At 33.0% G+C, this 16,703-nt stretch overlaps 1 long non-coding RNA gene across 1 annotated transcript; it reads left to right on the top strand.

The window, feature by feature from the left end:
• Window positions 1-4,089: 4,089 nt before the first annotated feature.
• On the top strand, window positions 4,090-7,309 carry LOC137487378 (uncharacterized). The gene is made up of 4 exons (XR_011005924.2): window positions 4,090-4,159; window positions 4,726-4,914; window positions 5,153-5,592; window positions 6,329-7,309. It is a non-coding gene; the product is annotated as an uncharacterized lncRNA (long non-coding RNA).
• Window positions 7,310-16,703: the final 9,394 nt, after the last annotated feature.

The raw sequence follows: 16,703 nt of genomic DNA, 5'->3' as shown, positions 1-16,703 counted from the left end.
AGAAGTCACGACCTCATTACCAGGGCTTGCATGATCAGCAGTCTCATCCATTTCAATATTTGGCGTAATAAGAACATTAAGCTCAACCAACTGCTCTGTTAACTTTTGCTTAATTTCGGCTTTACGATCCTGTCTGTTAACTACCAGTTTAAAATGATCAGCAATCAAAAACAAGTCTTGTTTCCGACAAACGTGAAGGACTCTTAACAAATTCCTCTAAACTGAACATTTTAAATTAAAGTGTCGCGTGCTCAAAAAGTGCTACAAACCGCTACTTCTGCAACTTACCTAAATGTTAACTACTATACAGCAATTTCTGTTGCCATCAACATAGCTTTTCTTTGGTCATTTTTCTCAAAGATTGCCATCTGATAAATTTAAGAAATATTAATTTCAAAAAATTACTTTTTAAATTTATTTTCTTGATGAATTAAATTTATTCCAGATTATTTATTTTTTCTTACCTTAATTGATCTTATTTAAATGTCTCAAATAAATATCCCGAACGAGCCCCCATTTCATGTTACGATCCTTGATGGTAATTTGTTCAGGGTATTAAAAGGAGTAACATAAAGATGACCAAAGTATGAACTGATGTTGAAGAATGGCAAGAGAAAACACCAAACAACAAATTAGCACTGCAAAAGATTTATTGCTCCCACATTATTTACAATATTTACAAACAATAATATAAAGTTGAAAAGAACCAAGACAAATAGGAGAGGAAACTGAAGTTTGCGCATGCAAATCAAAGAAATAAATATAACAAAAACATTCCCTTAATCTCCTCCCCAATCCACTAAATAGAAAACAACAATATGAAAAGAAAAGTCTTCAGCGCAAAGCGCCCTGAACTTACTCTAACTGATAAATAAAAATACACAATTAGCGCACTTCGCTAACTAGTGTGTCTATACATCAATAATCCTGCGTGCAAATATGTATGTCACGTGACTTACTATGTTGTTCCAGATCTCCCTTGTCAAGTCACAGAAGGTTTTGAGTGGAGCATTAGCAGGCTATAGATGTAGAAACAAATGTCAGAACTCAATAAATCTCAATCAAAGTACACATCAGTAACAGCGACAACGCACACGAACACCACCAAACAGACAACATGCCAAAACAACAACAGCTGATTTCTCCCCGTTGCCGCTTCCGTTTTTAAAGGGCTCTGCAACGAACACGATTGGCAGAGAGAGAAGTCATCATCACACGGTTGATTAGGATTGGCAGTCCTGTCAGCCAATATTGCTCCAAAGCGATACCTGAGAAAATGACAGGGCCGGTACAGAGAGAGAGAGAAAAAGATAGAGACAGAAAGAACATACACGCAGCAAAACTGTGCGGTTCGTACCAGTGACATTTAAAGACTTAACTGGGTTAATTAGGTTAACTAGGCAGGTTAGGGTAATTAGGTAAGTTATTGTATAATGATGGGTTGTTTTGTTGACTATCTGGAAAAAAAAATGCCTACAAGGGATAATAATTTTGTCCTTTAAATGGAGTTTAAAAAATGTAAAACTGCTTTTATTCTAGTAAAAAAAAAACAAATAAGACTTTCTCCACAAAGAAAAAAATTATCAGACATACTGTGAAAATTTCCTTGCTCTGTTAAACATAATTTGGGAAATATTTAAAAAAAGAAAATTAAAAGGGGGACTTATAATTCTGACTTCACCTGTATAGGGGAATAGTGTTCTGATGATTAGCAGATTAAGCTTTTTTTGTGTTCTAATCAAACTGTTCTGCTTATCAATGAAAGTACAGAAATTTCTAATAGGCCTCATTGCTTCATAAAACAGTGAAGAATTCTACAATCCTATCTACATTTATTTTAGTTTAGTCTTTATGTTTAGGTGTTGCAAGAATGGTATGCTACTCTACCCAGGACTTTTGGCCACTATTTTTCTAATTCAACGGATTTTCTTTTTTTCCAAAATTGTTTGTTTTGCAGGTATCTTTCTGTTTCGATGGCACAATTGTTTATATAAAAAAAAAAAAGAAAATCAAACACGGAGAGTCTAAAAATCCTTTTGTATTAGGAACTACTTTCTTCCGCCATTCATTCACATCTGCAGCTGACATCAAAACAGCAGAAGCCGTTACTAATTCACCAACGTCACTTTAGAGCTAGTATTTGAATGATTCTCTATAGCGTAATGTCTAAAGTGATGACAAAACAGGTGATTTTGCTCACATTTTAAGATTATAAGGCTTAACATGAAATGCCATCCATCTACAGCGATATCTTCTTAGTGTTACAGTCTACAGTATTTCTCTGTTGCTATCGGGATATCACAATAATTAACCCTGAAAAAAGCAGCGCAATCACTACCAGACTGCTGTTTTGTTTGCGACAAGGAGGGGGTGTTCGGGGTGAGGTCTCTAAATAACACTGTTGAGAACCGGGATAAGAAAGTAACTATTAAAATAGGCACTGTCCTTATAAGTAGACTGCATAGTTGCAATCTATACAAAAGAGAGAGATCGACTTAGAATATCACCTACTAGTTTAATAATGATTTGATCAGCTGTAGTTATCATGCTGTCTTATTCTTCCTAACAAGGGCTTATTTTGCGGTCCTGGCGCCATCTTGTGGATAGACAACGTCAACTGTCTTTGGCTAATGGACGCCGACGCGCTGTGTCTTAGAAATTATAAATATTTTGAAACAGGCACTATGCTTATAAATAAACTGCATAGTTGCAATCTAAACAACTACATTTTCGACTAAAAAAGCCTTAAAAGTACAATATGCATGGCTATCAGCCAATCTGATTCAAGAACCAGACAGAACTGTTGTATATATATATAAAAAAAACTATATATATATATATATATATATATATATATATATATATATATATATATATATATATATATATATATATACACTGTAAAAACGCCAACTTTCAAAAAGTCCTCTGAACAAAGATTAATAAGTTAACTGAATTTAAATATTTTCATTTGAAATGCTGACAAATAATAGTTAGTTTGTTCAACAAATATGGTGCTTCAATGTGAAAAACTTAAAATATTTTGTTGAACTAATACAAAATTCTTAGTTTTGCGTTGATGCGTGCCCTTCTTGTTGGCGCATGCGCCTTATAAGCTTCTGGCGCATGCGCAATTTACTTCCATAGCTCATTGCAGGGGGTACCTGTCTCGTGCGCGCGACAAAACGAACCATCTTTCTTTCTGCGGAGCTACGTGTCAATCGTTTTCATAATCGATTGTATATAATTGTATACATGTTTTTTGTGCGATGTGCTACCCATCTGACTGCCCAATCTATTTTACCAGTGTATTAATGATGTGAGAGACCGTGATAGAGCGGTTAAGAGCAGGCCAACGACGTTTCTGCTAAATCATAGTAGTGATGGTGAAATGAAAAAGGTTCGTTACTCGAAGCTTTCTAAATCAGAGCTCGATGAGGACCTCTTCTGGTGAAAGTGTGGGAAAGCACTGTGTTGCCATAATGTCAAATGTTCACAACTGACCAACTCATTCATGTAGTAATACAAAAACAGCAATATAAACAAATTACTCAATTACTGTAGTTTTTACACAAGATATATTACATTACACAACTGATGATTGTAGTAAAGTCCAAGGTATTCAAAAGTTTATCATGATACAATTAGACCTGCTCCAAGCAGGGATCAAACCAGCGATTCTTGATTGGGAGGCGAGTGCTCTAGGAGGACGCTATATGAACGATGCTTCAAGGTTGCATTCACCAGATGCTCTCTGTCAAACACAATACTACGATATGCAGTGGTTTTCTTTAAAGATAGTCATAAAAAAAATACGCTAATACACTTTAGTATTGTTCAAAACCTTTTTACTAAAAAATACTATTGTAGTTTAGTTTAATTACTGGTGTTTGGGACTGGTGCAGTGCTTTGAAACAAATGTATGTAATAGACGCCAATTCTTTAGCTATACACTTTACTATGAGGGTGTTTAAACCTTTGAATCAAAATTCGAAGCAGTCACGTGGGTAAAGGCGAAAATGACGCTTCAGACGTCACTGATCACGTGATGATGGCAAAACGAATCAAGCTCCGGTACACTGCTTCACTGCGAGATGTATCGTTTTTTTGATACATGCTTCGAAGCCTCGGCGCACAACGTCACATCACTAAATCATAGGTATGTATGTCTTTTTTGTTGTTGTTATTTGATTTGTTGGCTTTGATGTGCGCGTGTATCCTAATACGGAACTATTTGTTATAATTTAGCCGTGAGTTACTTGTTTCGTGCACTTGGTTTTGGCTATTTACATCAATAAAAGTTTTGAGTGAATGTATTTGAAACAAATAGCGATTTCAATCGAGTCATTTGCTTTAATAACTCACGATTAATACAATGAGTATCATATAACATACCAGATCAGGTATCCAAGTCAAATTTCCTTGCTAAAACGAATATAACATTATGTCCTGTTTATCTAGATTGCTGCCAGCATTGCGCACATCATAACCTTTTTTCCCTTCGAACCAGAGCCAGTGGAACAAACGGTGACGTGTTTAACTGTGTAATTTGTGTGAAAATCGTGTGATTTTCATGTAATTCATTGCTTGATTTGCTTGTATATTAGTTAGCTCGACTAAATGTCTATCATATTCAGACCAACTTGCTTTAACAGTCAGCTAGCTTTTATTTACATAAAAATATAAAGGGCTAAATATATATTTTTCTTTCTTTTTGCTCAAAAGGACTGAAATATTGACAATGACATAATTCAATGCAAGATTTCCTTGAGGAGGTGAGACTTGCTATCATCAGTGAAATTTGACGGTCATTCACCAGCAGATGCAAGAAACCTTTTCTCTTTGCCCAAAAGAAGTTGTTGAGATTTAGCCAGGAAGAAATTAGAGAGAGATAACCTGGACTTTAAGGAAGAGGTAAGTCCCTATATTGCAATTGCTTTGGTTTCATTCAAGGTAGTAATGATAATGCTAAAAATAACAAACAACATTATTATTATAGGTAATTCTAAATACATCTGTATTCAGCATTTGAACATTTAAATATTTACATTTACAAAAAAAAAAAAAATAAATAAATATATATATATATATATATATATATATATTATGTGTAAATATTAATATGTATGTTTTTTTTTTTTGTATATTGTAGATCTGCAAAGAGTTTTCTCAGATTTGTAATGTAGATCTCCTGAGACAGTTAATCGAGTGACTTGATAAATATACAGCACCTCTCCTGAAACTCTACAGAAAAAGAAGGGATTCAATGGGTCCAGAGATGGATACAACTTTAAACAAGATGGATGAGCAGGTACTCATTAAGATTTTTTTTTTCTTATACACCTGTCTGATGTTTTTAACATGTGCAACATATTTTGTCCTGTCAAACACAAAAGCATGAATTTCATGCTCAGGTAATACAGTCTAATAAAACGTAATTGCAACAATTTAATTGTCCAGCCCTTTTGCATTAATTTTAATTGTGTCAAGTTGTGTTTTGATTGTGAGATGGAAGTAAGATAAATAACAGGGATTGAGGGATTGCCAATTTTTCTTCGTAAAAATTCTGCTTGCTTTCTCAAGATATGTCTGGTAAGTTACCCATTTTCATACCCTATTCTACATTTATTAGTCTGCTTGGTAACACTTATAATAGCTGCACGCTATAAATAATTTATTTAGTATTAGCGAATAGTTAATTTATTTTCTGTTAAGCATAACTCTACATGAAGTGCTCAATGATTGTATTTTTTTTAACTTTAATGATTCATTTGTATTACTAATTTAAGTATTGCATTATTTACAAACCAGTTATTTAAGAATACTTGGTGTTTTTAAGATCATTCAGAATGCTTAAGTACACGATTAATAAACTATTCAAATTAACATTTAAATATCCTAATATTAAGGTATGTAATAATAGTTACTTTGTATGTTAGTATATGCTTTATGAGCTTAACTTCATCCAGTTGTGACCTAATCTAAAGTGAGGAATATTTATGCTTTATAAATCCCTTATGAATGACAATTAAAGGCTCAGTTATATTCTAAACAGGACAATAAACAACTTTCACAATTGAAACTGTATCAAATAAAAGTAAATCTTTGCAATTTTATGTAAAATAAAAGTTTAAAAAATTGCTAAATATTAAAAAGTTGTCAATATATTGTTCAATTATTATATATTATAGACTATTCAAAGTGTTACTGTTTGTATGTACGAAAGTATTACATGTTTTTATTTTCTTTGCATAATAGTAATAACATTAATAAGTAGTAATTAATATTATACATCAATTAATTTTCCCATTACTTAATCTCCTATAAGGACACGGACCCTGAAGACCACAGCACCAGAGATTAAAGGATTGGAATCTTCACTGTGGTGGAAGATGATAATGGCACTTCTGCATCCCTGCAATATGTGATGAACCTCGCTAAAATCTTGGAGGAGACCATAGTACTTCAGGATATCACACATCTGCCTGCAGCCTTCGCTTACTTGTTCAGCCTCTTGTATAGACTGAATATGGAACACCCAAAAGAACTCAAAAATACTTTTTAAGTGATTCAGCATGTTTTATGGAGGTTGGTGGCACATGATCTGCGAGAGTTCAGTTCATTCATTCATTCATTTTCTTTTCGGCTTAGTCCCTTTATTAATCTGGGGTCGCCACAGCGCAAGGAACTTGTTTTACGCAGCGGATGCCCTTCCGGCTGCAACCCATCTCTGGAAAACATCCATACACACTCATTCACACATACACTATGGACAATTTTAGCCTACCCAATTCACCTGTGCCACACGTCTTTGGACTGTGGGGGAAACCAGAGAACCCAAAGAAAACCCACGTGAACGCAGGGAGAACATTCAAACTCCACACAGTAACGGCAACTGACCCAGCTGAGACTCGAACCAGCGACCTTGGTGGGAGGCGAAAGCACTTCCTACTGTGCCACTGTTTGAATGTTTTGAGGTCTGTTTTTGGACTTGATGTACTTTGTTGACAAAAGTGCAGTACACTTTAAAGACTGTTTGAATGGAGTGGCTTTTAGGGTTTACTCTGATTAGATGATTGTATATTCAACTGGTTTGAGTGTTTGGACACACTAATAGCTTGGTTTTAGTAAGGTTGCCAGTTATTTTATGTTGAGGCAGTGTACAATCTTTTCAAATCTGGAAACATTCAGTACTAGTTGTGTACAAACTAGCCCAATGCTGAACACGGCTAATGTCAAATGCTGATTTTGTATGCAAATGTTTTGGATTGTGATTTGAACACAGTTAAAAATAAAAAAGTGAATTGACTATTCTTGTGTATTTAATTTGAATCCTAAAAATTAATAGTAAATGCATAATGAATCAGTTTGTTTTATTTTGTTCAGTAAACTAAAAAAATCTTGTTGGGTAAACATGATCATTTTTGTTCAGTAAACAAAAGATCTTGTTGAATAAACGTGAAAATTTTTGTTCAGCAAACAAAAGATCTTGTTGAGTAAACATGATCATTTTTGTTCAGTAAACAAAAGATCTTGTTGAATAAACGTGAAAATTTTTGTTCAGCAAACAAAAGATCTTGAAGAGTAAACATGATCATTTTTGTTCAGTAAACAAAAGATCTTGTTGAATAAACGTGAAAATTTTTGTTCAGCAAACAAAAGATCTTGTTGAGTAAACATGATAATATTTGTTCAGCAAACAAAAATATGTTGTTGGTTAAACAAGGAATTCAACAAAATATTTTAAGTCGACTTAGTTAACTCAAAAAGCTGTGTGTGATCGGTTGCCTTATTATTTTAAGTTTATTCAACTTTTTTTTTTTTTTTACAGTGTATAGCCTATAATCTAAAAATATATGTATTTTTGTTTTTAGCTGTGGCCATTTTCGTTCTATATGGAGAAGAAACAGCTGGGTGTTTGGAATGCTGGAAATCAAGGACCACAGACGTTTGCCAGTTTTAAAGGTAGTCAAAAACTGCTCAAGACAGACTCTTGTTCCCATAATCTGAAGACATGCAAGAAGAGGATCCACCATTTTCAGTGACTGTTGGAGAACATATGCTCAGGCACTTCCTAGACATGGGTACAGGCATTTTATTGTGAACTATTCAGAAAACTTTGTTAATCCAATCACTGATTGTCATACACAGCACATAGAATGTGCATGGCAAAGCATCAAGTCACAGGTTAACATGCAAAGAGGCAACAAAAGCAAGCAGCTCTTGAAAGAGCATTTGAAATGTATCACATGGTCTCAATTAGGCAAACAAAACAAAGCAGGAGTACTTGCTCAACTGTTTCATGACATTAGGAAACATTTCAAAATCCATTAATTTGCAACCATGAAGAACATAAAAAGTTGTACTGCTAAGAAATTGGGTAAATATATGTAGATCCAGGTTGCATCATCATTTCTTATCTATAACAAGCAAATGTGATTTTTTATGTCATCTTTGTAAATTTAGCATGTAAATTCTATGTATTAAAATGTGTGTTTCCTGTTTTTCCAGTTTAGTATCACATTATTTCCTTAGACCACAAGTTCTGCTCTGTTATTTAAGAGGATAATGTTTTGTGTATTTAAAGTGTAAGTACACAGTAGTTCCTGTGTATCAACAATGGTTCCTCACTGTATTTTTAGAGGGCAAATTTTGTGTATTTTCAGTGTAAGTAAATGGTAGTTCCTGTGTATCAACAACGGTTCCTCACTGTATTTTAAGAGGGCAAATTTGGTGTATTTTCAGTGTAAGTACACGGTAGTTCCTGTGTATCAACAACGGTTCCTTACTGTATTTTTAGAGGGCAGATTTAGTTTATTTTAGTGTAAGTACATGGTAGTTGCTGTGTATCAACAGTGGTTCTTCACTGTATTTTAAGAGGGCAGATTTAGTGTATTTTCAGTGTAAGTACACAATAGTTCCTGTGTATCAACTACGGTTCCTCACTGTATTTTAAGAGGGCAGATTTAGTGTATTTTCATTGCAAGTACAAGGTAGTTCCTGTGTATCAACAACGGTTCCTTACTGTATTTTAAGAGGGCAGATTTGGTGTATTTTCAGTGTAAGTAGACGATAGCTCATGTGTATCAACAGTGGTTCTTAACTGTATTTTAAGAGGGCAGATTTTGTGTATTTTCAGTGTAAGTACATGGTAGTTTTTGTGTATCAACAACAGTTCCTCACTGTATTTTAAGTGGGCAGATTTAGTGTGTTTTCAGTGTAAGTACACAATAGTTCCTGTGTATCAACAGTGGTTCTTCACTGTATTTTAAGAGGGCAGATTTAGTGTATTTTCATTGCAAGTACACTGTAGTTCCTGTGTATCAACAACGGTTCCTCACTGTATTTTAAGAGGGCAGATTTAGTGTATTTTCAGTGTAAGTACACAGTAGTTTCACAGTAGTTAAAAACATTCATGAGTGTTTAAATGGTACCACCCTTTACAACAAAATTTACTTAGTTAACATGAGTTAACAACTAATAATTGTACGTAATTTATTAAGCATAGTTACTGTTGATCATTGAATTTACCAGATTTGTAAGACCAAGTTATGTGTTGTTGTTGTTGTTGTTTTTTTTTACATTATTTAATGCAGTATGACATAAGTGAGAACATTTGCACTAACATAAACAAAGATTATACATGCTATAAAATACATTGTTCTTTGCTATTTCCTCCAACCTTTTGTAAATTAACTACTGTTAACAAATAAATTCTTATTGCCATTTTGCTGAATAGATGGTGCAGTTTATTTACATTATTTACAACAGATGAGATGCACACCACAAATAATAAAAAAAAAATAAATGACTCACTTTCCTAACACAAAATGTTGAATGAATGAACTGAATTACATGGCGAATGAAGCTCTGCACAAGACTTTTGGCCAGCGGAGAAATTAAAATGGTCGTGCCCAACTGAGTCTGGTTCTCTCAAGGTTTTTTTTTCTTCACTCCCATCAGGTGAAGTTTTTTTTCCCTCTCCGCTGTCGCCACTGCCTCGCATGGTTCAGGATTGGTAGAGCTACGCATCGATGAATTTGCTCTTCAGTGTTTGAACTCTCAGTAATGATTAAATCACACTGAACTGAGCTAAACTGAACTGAACTGAACTTAAACACTAAAACCTGAACCACACTGTTCCAGTTACTATGACCATTTATGTGAAGCTGCTTTGACACAATCTACATTGTAAAAGCACTATACAAATAAAGCTGAATTGAATTGAATTGAATCAACATTTATGTAATCTGCCAACATTGGTTGCATCTTTGAATAATAAGTATATTGTGCACATTGTAGTAACCATGAACAATAATTCTTTGTTGTGTAAAAAAAAAAACATGACTATATATAAATAAATATAAATATATATATATATATATATATATATATATATATATATATATATATATATATATACATATGTGTGTGTGTGTGTGTGTGTGTGTGTGTGTGTGTGTGTGTGTATAATATAGCAAATATGTTGTGTACTTACGAATGTGTACTTACAAATATGTACTTACAAAATGTGTACTTACACCTTAGTCTATATATGTAAGTACACTTTTGTAAATACATATTAAGTATAAGTGTTCTTTAAATGTAAGTACAATACAAGAACACATAGGTACAATGTAAGTACACTGTACTAAATTAGGGTAATTAGGGCTGTAGGTTCATAGTTATTAAGGCCACCTAATGTAAAGTTGGAGCCCTCCGGTCTGTAAGCAGACTCAACACCTTCCTGAATGAGGCCGATAAGTGTGGTGTCATCTGCAAACTTCAAGAGCTTAACATAGGGGTCCTTTGACGTGCAGTCATTTGTGTACAAAGAAGAGCAGTGGGGAGAGAACACACCTTTGGCGGAACAGAAATTAGCTCATTTTATGAATATTAATAATAAACAATAACGGTTTATTCTTAATTATTAATATTCCGGCTTAAGCTTCAGTCAATTTGATCAAACAAACACATGATTGTATAAATATTGCTCGAGCGAGCGGATTCCCAGATTATGAATATTAATTATCAACAATAACGAATTACACAAGCAGAACCGCCGCTCTTCCGAGCGGTGAAGAAGATTTCTATTCTCTCAGTGTGAAGTATTTTCTAAGTGTAAAGCAGTTAATTTTCTCTTCACAAAATGTATGTAGTGTTTGCAGCAAACATGCCAGCCTGTGTTAAAAATACAGTGATATGTCTGTGTAAGATGAGTATGCCTACAGGAGCAACACCAGGAGAAGGCTGAGTGACTGATTGTGTAGAATAACTGAATATGTAAAGCACTGATTATATAGGTTAAATACTTCTATGAAGCTATATGTGTCAGAAGTTAGAATGAGTAACATATTATTAAGTTATTATCCTATCATAACAATGTATGTAAACACTTAATCCTTTTGCATAAGTTGCATCTATACTTTGCTGACATAGACCTGTAACATCTCTGCTGACATGAGCTAGTGGGCTGAAAGCCAAGAATAGCAGGACCCCTTAGACTAGAAACCTATTCAAAAATGGTCAAGAGTTAAAAAGAGACTTAGGGGTGTGTCAAATAATCCTGTATAAAAATTGTAACAAACACACTGAAACTTCAGAAGGTGCAGGAGAGACTTCAGAAGGTGTCCAGGAGAGACTTCAGAATGCTCTGGGGTCTGCTCTGCTCTTTCTCGGCTTTATTATGGAGAATAAAGTCTATTTTCTGATATTCAAAACCTCTGGTCTGATAATTTGTAATTGATTAGTCGTCGAATTTACGACAAATGCCGCCCAAAATCGTGGGGCTGGACAGAGACGAACAGGTGACACTGGACATGCTGGGGCTTGGAGGAAAAACACAAATATGTGGCCACGATAAAAAACGGTAAGCAATTTTAAGCTTATACGTTTGTGTTTTTTCTACCAAGGACCTGCTTGTAACGGTAAAAAGTCACTTGAACTGTTTCTCCAGCTATAACGAACTACAAGTAAAACTAAAAAAGTAAAAGTAAAGATATAAAAGGAAAACAATGGGGTTTTGAATACCAGAAGAAAATAACAATTTGCATGCAAATGATCTGTGTTTTCCTAAGAGGGCCTTGACGGATAGGATAAACGTTAACTAGTAACTGTTACTCATATTTGGGAAATTTTTAATATTATGAAGAATATGCATAGAGCATATTTATGTTTTAAAAGGAAGTTCTTAAAGTGTGGTGACAGTTAAGAGATTAAAGCAGATTAATAAAGTAGAGAGAAGCGCGCAAAGACCTCGGAGTACCCGTTCTGTTTTAATAATGATAAATATTATTATGCAGGAGGCTGGGGGAAAAAAGGCAAAAATCCTGTGAAATGCTATTTTTACTGAAGGACAGTAAAGACGGGAGCAGAAGTAACAGGCACTCAAGAGGAGTGTAGTGAAGAATTCTGTGGTTACAGCTCTAAGGTTAGAGGCTGTTCGGACAGGTCACTCAAGAGGAGTGAGATGTATTTATGTAATTGTAAGTATTTGTGTATTTGTCTGTGTTGCTGGGGTGCTTAGAAGCTTCACCTTTGATCTAGAGAGACTAGAATAGAGGTGAGGTTCAGGTTACACAGTGTAAGAGATGAGGTTAGGATGAGTGAGAAGTATGATTGTGTTTAGAAGTATGTTTGCAATAAGAGTGAGTTTAAAAGAATTATCGTTTTATATTATAATATAAAAGAAGGACTGCATATGTTGTGTGATTTAAGAACAATAAGATAGAGAGTGATGCAGTTTAGGGAAGAGATTGTGATACAGAGGAGGTTTAAGCCTCATAAAATTAATTGAGATCATATTGCATTTGAAAGACACAGACTGAAAAGAAGTATATACTAGTTAAACATTTTTCTGAATAATCTCTGTGTGTTTGAAGTGTTTTAAGTATGAACTAGGCAGAGAGGTGACTGAAATTCCTGACATGTCGACAGTCTGGAAGAAGGTCTGCTTCAGGAGTGGTAAGAATCTGTCTATTTTAAGAACAAAAGTTTCACAGGACAGATAGAAGCTAAAGAGTCAAGAAATATTATAAGGTATTAAAAAAAAAAATAGAAATATAAAGTAATGTAATAAGATAAATGAAATAAGAAAATATTCATGGTTGAATAAGATTTTATAAATAAAAAGTGTTAATAAAAATCCAACTGGAAGTTAGACTAATAAATATTAAGAAATTTTTAAAAAATTAAGCATAGAACTAACTACATATGGAGATAAATTGATATATTAAAAAGGAAATAAATTCACTAAATAAGTATGAATAAAAATAGATAAGTTATTAATTTAAGTAAATAAAGAATTAGAAGAGAAAACTTTAATGAATATGGATTAATTGAAGAGTTAATAATCAAATGTTTAAGGAAAATAAGCTTAAAAAAATTAATTAGGAAAATCTAAGAGACAAAAATGCTAATTTTTGAAAAGGAAAAGAAGCATAGGAAAATGGAGAAAAAAGAAGTCCAAACATTGTTTAATAGAATTAAAAGAGAAGATGTTTAAAAATATATTAAACAGATAAGATAAAAATTAGAAAAAAAACAGTAACATTTTAAAGAAAATAAGCAGTGAGTCAGATGTAAAGCATAGACACTGAGGAAAAATGAAAGAACATCATAGTGAGTTCAAAAATTATATATAATTAATATTTTATGTACCTAAAAATTAATTTAAAATTAAAAATTGCATTTCAGATTGGAAAAATGCTTAAAGTAAACAAACATGTAGAGTTAAAATAGTACTATGAACTTGAAGCTATTGTAGTAAGGATTTTGAACAGGTATATTAGACATTAGGCCACCATATAGTACTGTTGAATTAAAACAGGTATGGAAATGTTAGAGAAATTAAAATAGTGTAATATGTAATGTAACTAGTGAGGAAGCACTAGAATAAATTAGGAAAAATAAGTGAAGCACAATCTGAAGCCAAAGAAATTATCTATAAGAACATTTAACAAATAGAAAATTAAGCATATTTACATATGATAAAAATGATTGAGAATTAGAAAAAAATAAGTTGTTAAACAGCAAACAAAAATAGATAAATAAATAAATTAATTAAAAAAAATGGATAAAAGGAGTCTTTATTTGATGAAGGAAAAAATGGGGGGAAAATAATAATTTATTAAGTCATGAGCTAAATTCTATATATATATTAATTAAGAGGACATAGGGATGAACTTTGGGGGACTGTAGTCTTGTACCTACCAGACATCTCTGAGTATACTGGCAAATGGAAAGGTGTGTGAAAAAACACAAAGAGCAAAATGGCTGTGGACACTTGTGACATGAACATTATGCCCAGGATTTACTGAGGACTGAAAAAGCTACATTTGTTCAGAGACATTCAAAAGAGACACTAACAAGAGACTGATGAACTGATCAAAAAGAAAAAACTCTCCACCAGAACTTTACATCAGCTGAGTCAAAGAAAGAAGCCAGCCCAAAGAGAGAGGGGGAAACACTGTGCCCTGATATGAAGCAATTTCAGGACAACATAGAAAAGACTGTTGCACCAATCTGTGAGCTATAGTTGTCTCAGGTTGCGAGGGGGGATAGTCTGACAGTCCATCTCAAAGTAGCTCCTAAAGTCCAAATTAAGTTCAAGCATTACAGAAGGAAAATTAAGAACAAAAGTTTAGCTACCCATTCTTGTATCAAATCAGACTCCTGTCAATTTGAGAGAGAAATTATTATCATGCAAATTTTTAAGTAAGAAAAAGTGTTATAAGGAAATTCTACAGTGAAATTTTAAATGCGTAATGATATATTATGATGAATGTTAAATAATTTAGGTTTAAGTTTTAATAGGTTTAATCATAAAAGTCCTTAAACGTTGAAGGATAAATTACAATGCAGCAGATTGACTAAAGAAAAAGAGAAAAAGCGTTTGATAAGGCAATAGATAATTTGGAGAATAAATAAGATTGGAATAAAGTATTTAAGTTAAAATTAAGTAAAGAAAATATCTTACCGTAATCATGTTATGAATGGCCTAAATCAAGATTGAATATTGAAAACTGGAAAGAGATTCAAATTTAGAAAAATGATAAAAAAAAAAATGATACAGTTAAAGGGAAGATTGAAATAACAATTGAAATAAATTCATAAGAGATGGTAAGGTCAAAAAGTAATACTTCTAAATTACTATAAAACAAATTGAAAGAGAAAAGTGTTTAAGAAAAAGATATTGTTTCACATGAAAACATATGTGAAGAATAATTAGAAGAAAATAGTAAGGAACAATAGTTAAAACAGAGCAAAGAGAAATTTACAAAACATACAGTAAGTTTTAGTCAGCTGATAAAAAAAAGTGCATCAAAATTGTATAAACAACTAGTTTGAGGGGAATGCCTTAAGAAATAAATGTTAGCCAAAAGACAGTACCACAAATTAGGACAAAAAAGGAATTAATATATAGATCAGAAAATAAATTAGCAAAGAAAGAAGTGTCAAATTCCAACTAAATGATTGTCATTATGACTGAGATGCAGATAAAATCAGCCAGCACAGTGAGGGTTAAAATGGATTAGATGCAGATCTGTCCAGAAATACAACCACTAAATGAGGAAATAGGTATAAAACTATCGAAAAGTGTGAAAAATAAGAGCATTAATAGAAACATCTAGATACTGTAATATACAATCTGTCCCAGACATTTCTATTTAAATTTTAATTTAAAGGAGTAATAAATTATAAGTAACTAATAATATTTAATTGAAGTTAATGTGATAATTAAAATAAATGGTTAATCAAGACAGATAAAAGAGGCTTAATGTTGATAATATGATTTAAGAGCAATCAATAGGAGAAGATTTTCCAGCTAAAGTTCATATTGTATGTAGAGATATGTTCTTTTGGATGGTAAATATATCAAGTGGTTTGGTTTCTATTGAGTTTATTTTAGGTAACTACCAGAGGAGGGTAGAAACTTGTTTGTACTTGTGTAGCTTGATGAATAGCATATACTGTATACACCAGAATGCAGAAAAAGTTAATATTTAGGGAGAAGATCTTAGGATGAACACTGTCACAATAGGTGGATGATTGAATTATCTACAGCTTCACAGAGCTTTAGTTCAATTAAAAGACTTGAGTGGAGACCATTGCTCCAAACAGTGAGATGATGACTGTTTTTGGTTTTGACTGGATAGAGAATTATTCTGTAAACAAGCACAGTTGAGAAACTATGATGAGTAGATGATTGGAGATGGTAGCAAAAGCAAATTATGAAGCTGGAACAGTTATTACATCTGTGACAAGATAAGTAGTTCCTAAATTTTAAAATGCCTTCAGAAATAAGTTCATAATGGGTTTGCATTCATAAAGTAATTAAATTAAAGTTAATAAGTGATCAATAAATAAATCATCTAAAGGAGTATGAAAAATTATGAATAAAGAAAAAGAGAGAATAATTGTATTATGCTCAATTACCAGAAATGGCTGAAAGAGATGAAGATGATCCATCAAGACCAACGCTCAATGAAATATGTGAAAATAATAAACTTAATAGAATTAATTTGCTAACAAGTGCATTGGTGAGTGATGGCATGGAAACTGACAGAAACAGGCATCTAACACTGCAGCGCATGAATTGGGTCGACCCTTGAAAGAAACCTTGAAAGAAACCTTGAAAGAAACCTTGCAAGAAACCGCATGACCCTTGCAAGAAACCACATGAAACTTGGCATATAATCTCA

This window comes from Danio rerio, chromosome 13 (genome assembly GCF_049306965.1).
Source record: "Danio rerio strain Tuebingen ecotype United States chromosome 13, GRCz12tu, whole genome shotgun sequence".
NCBI classification, from domain to species: Eukaryota; Metazoa; Chordata; class Actinopteri; order Cypriniformes; family Danionidae; genus Danio; species Danio rerio.
This window is presented reverse-complemented; position numbering and strand designations above follow the sequence as displayed.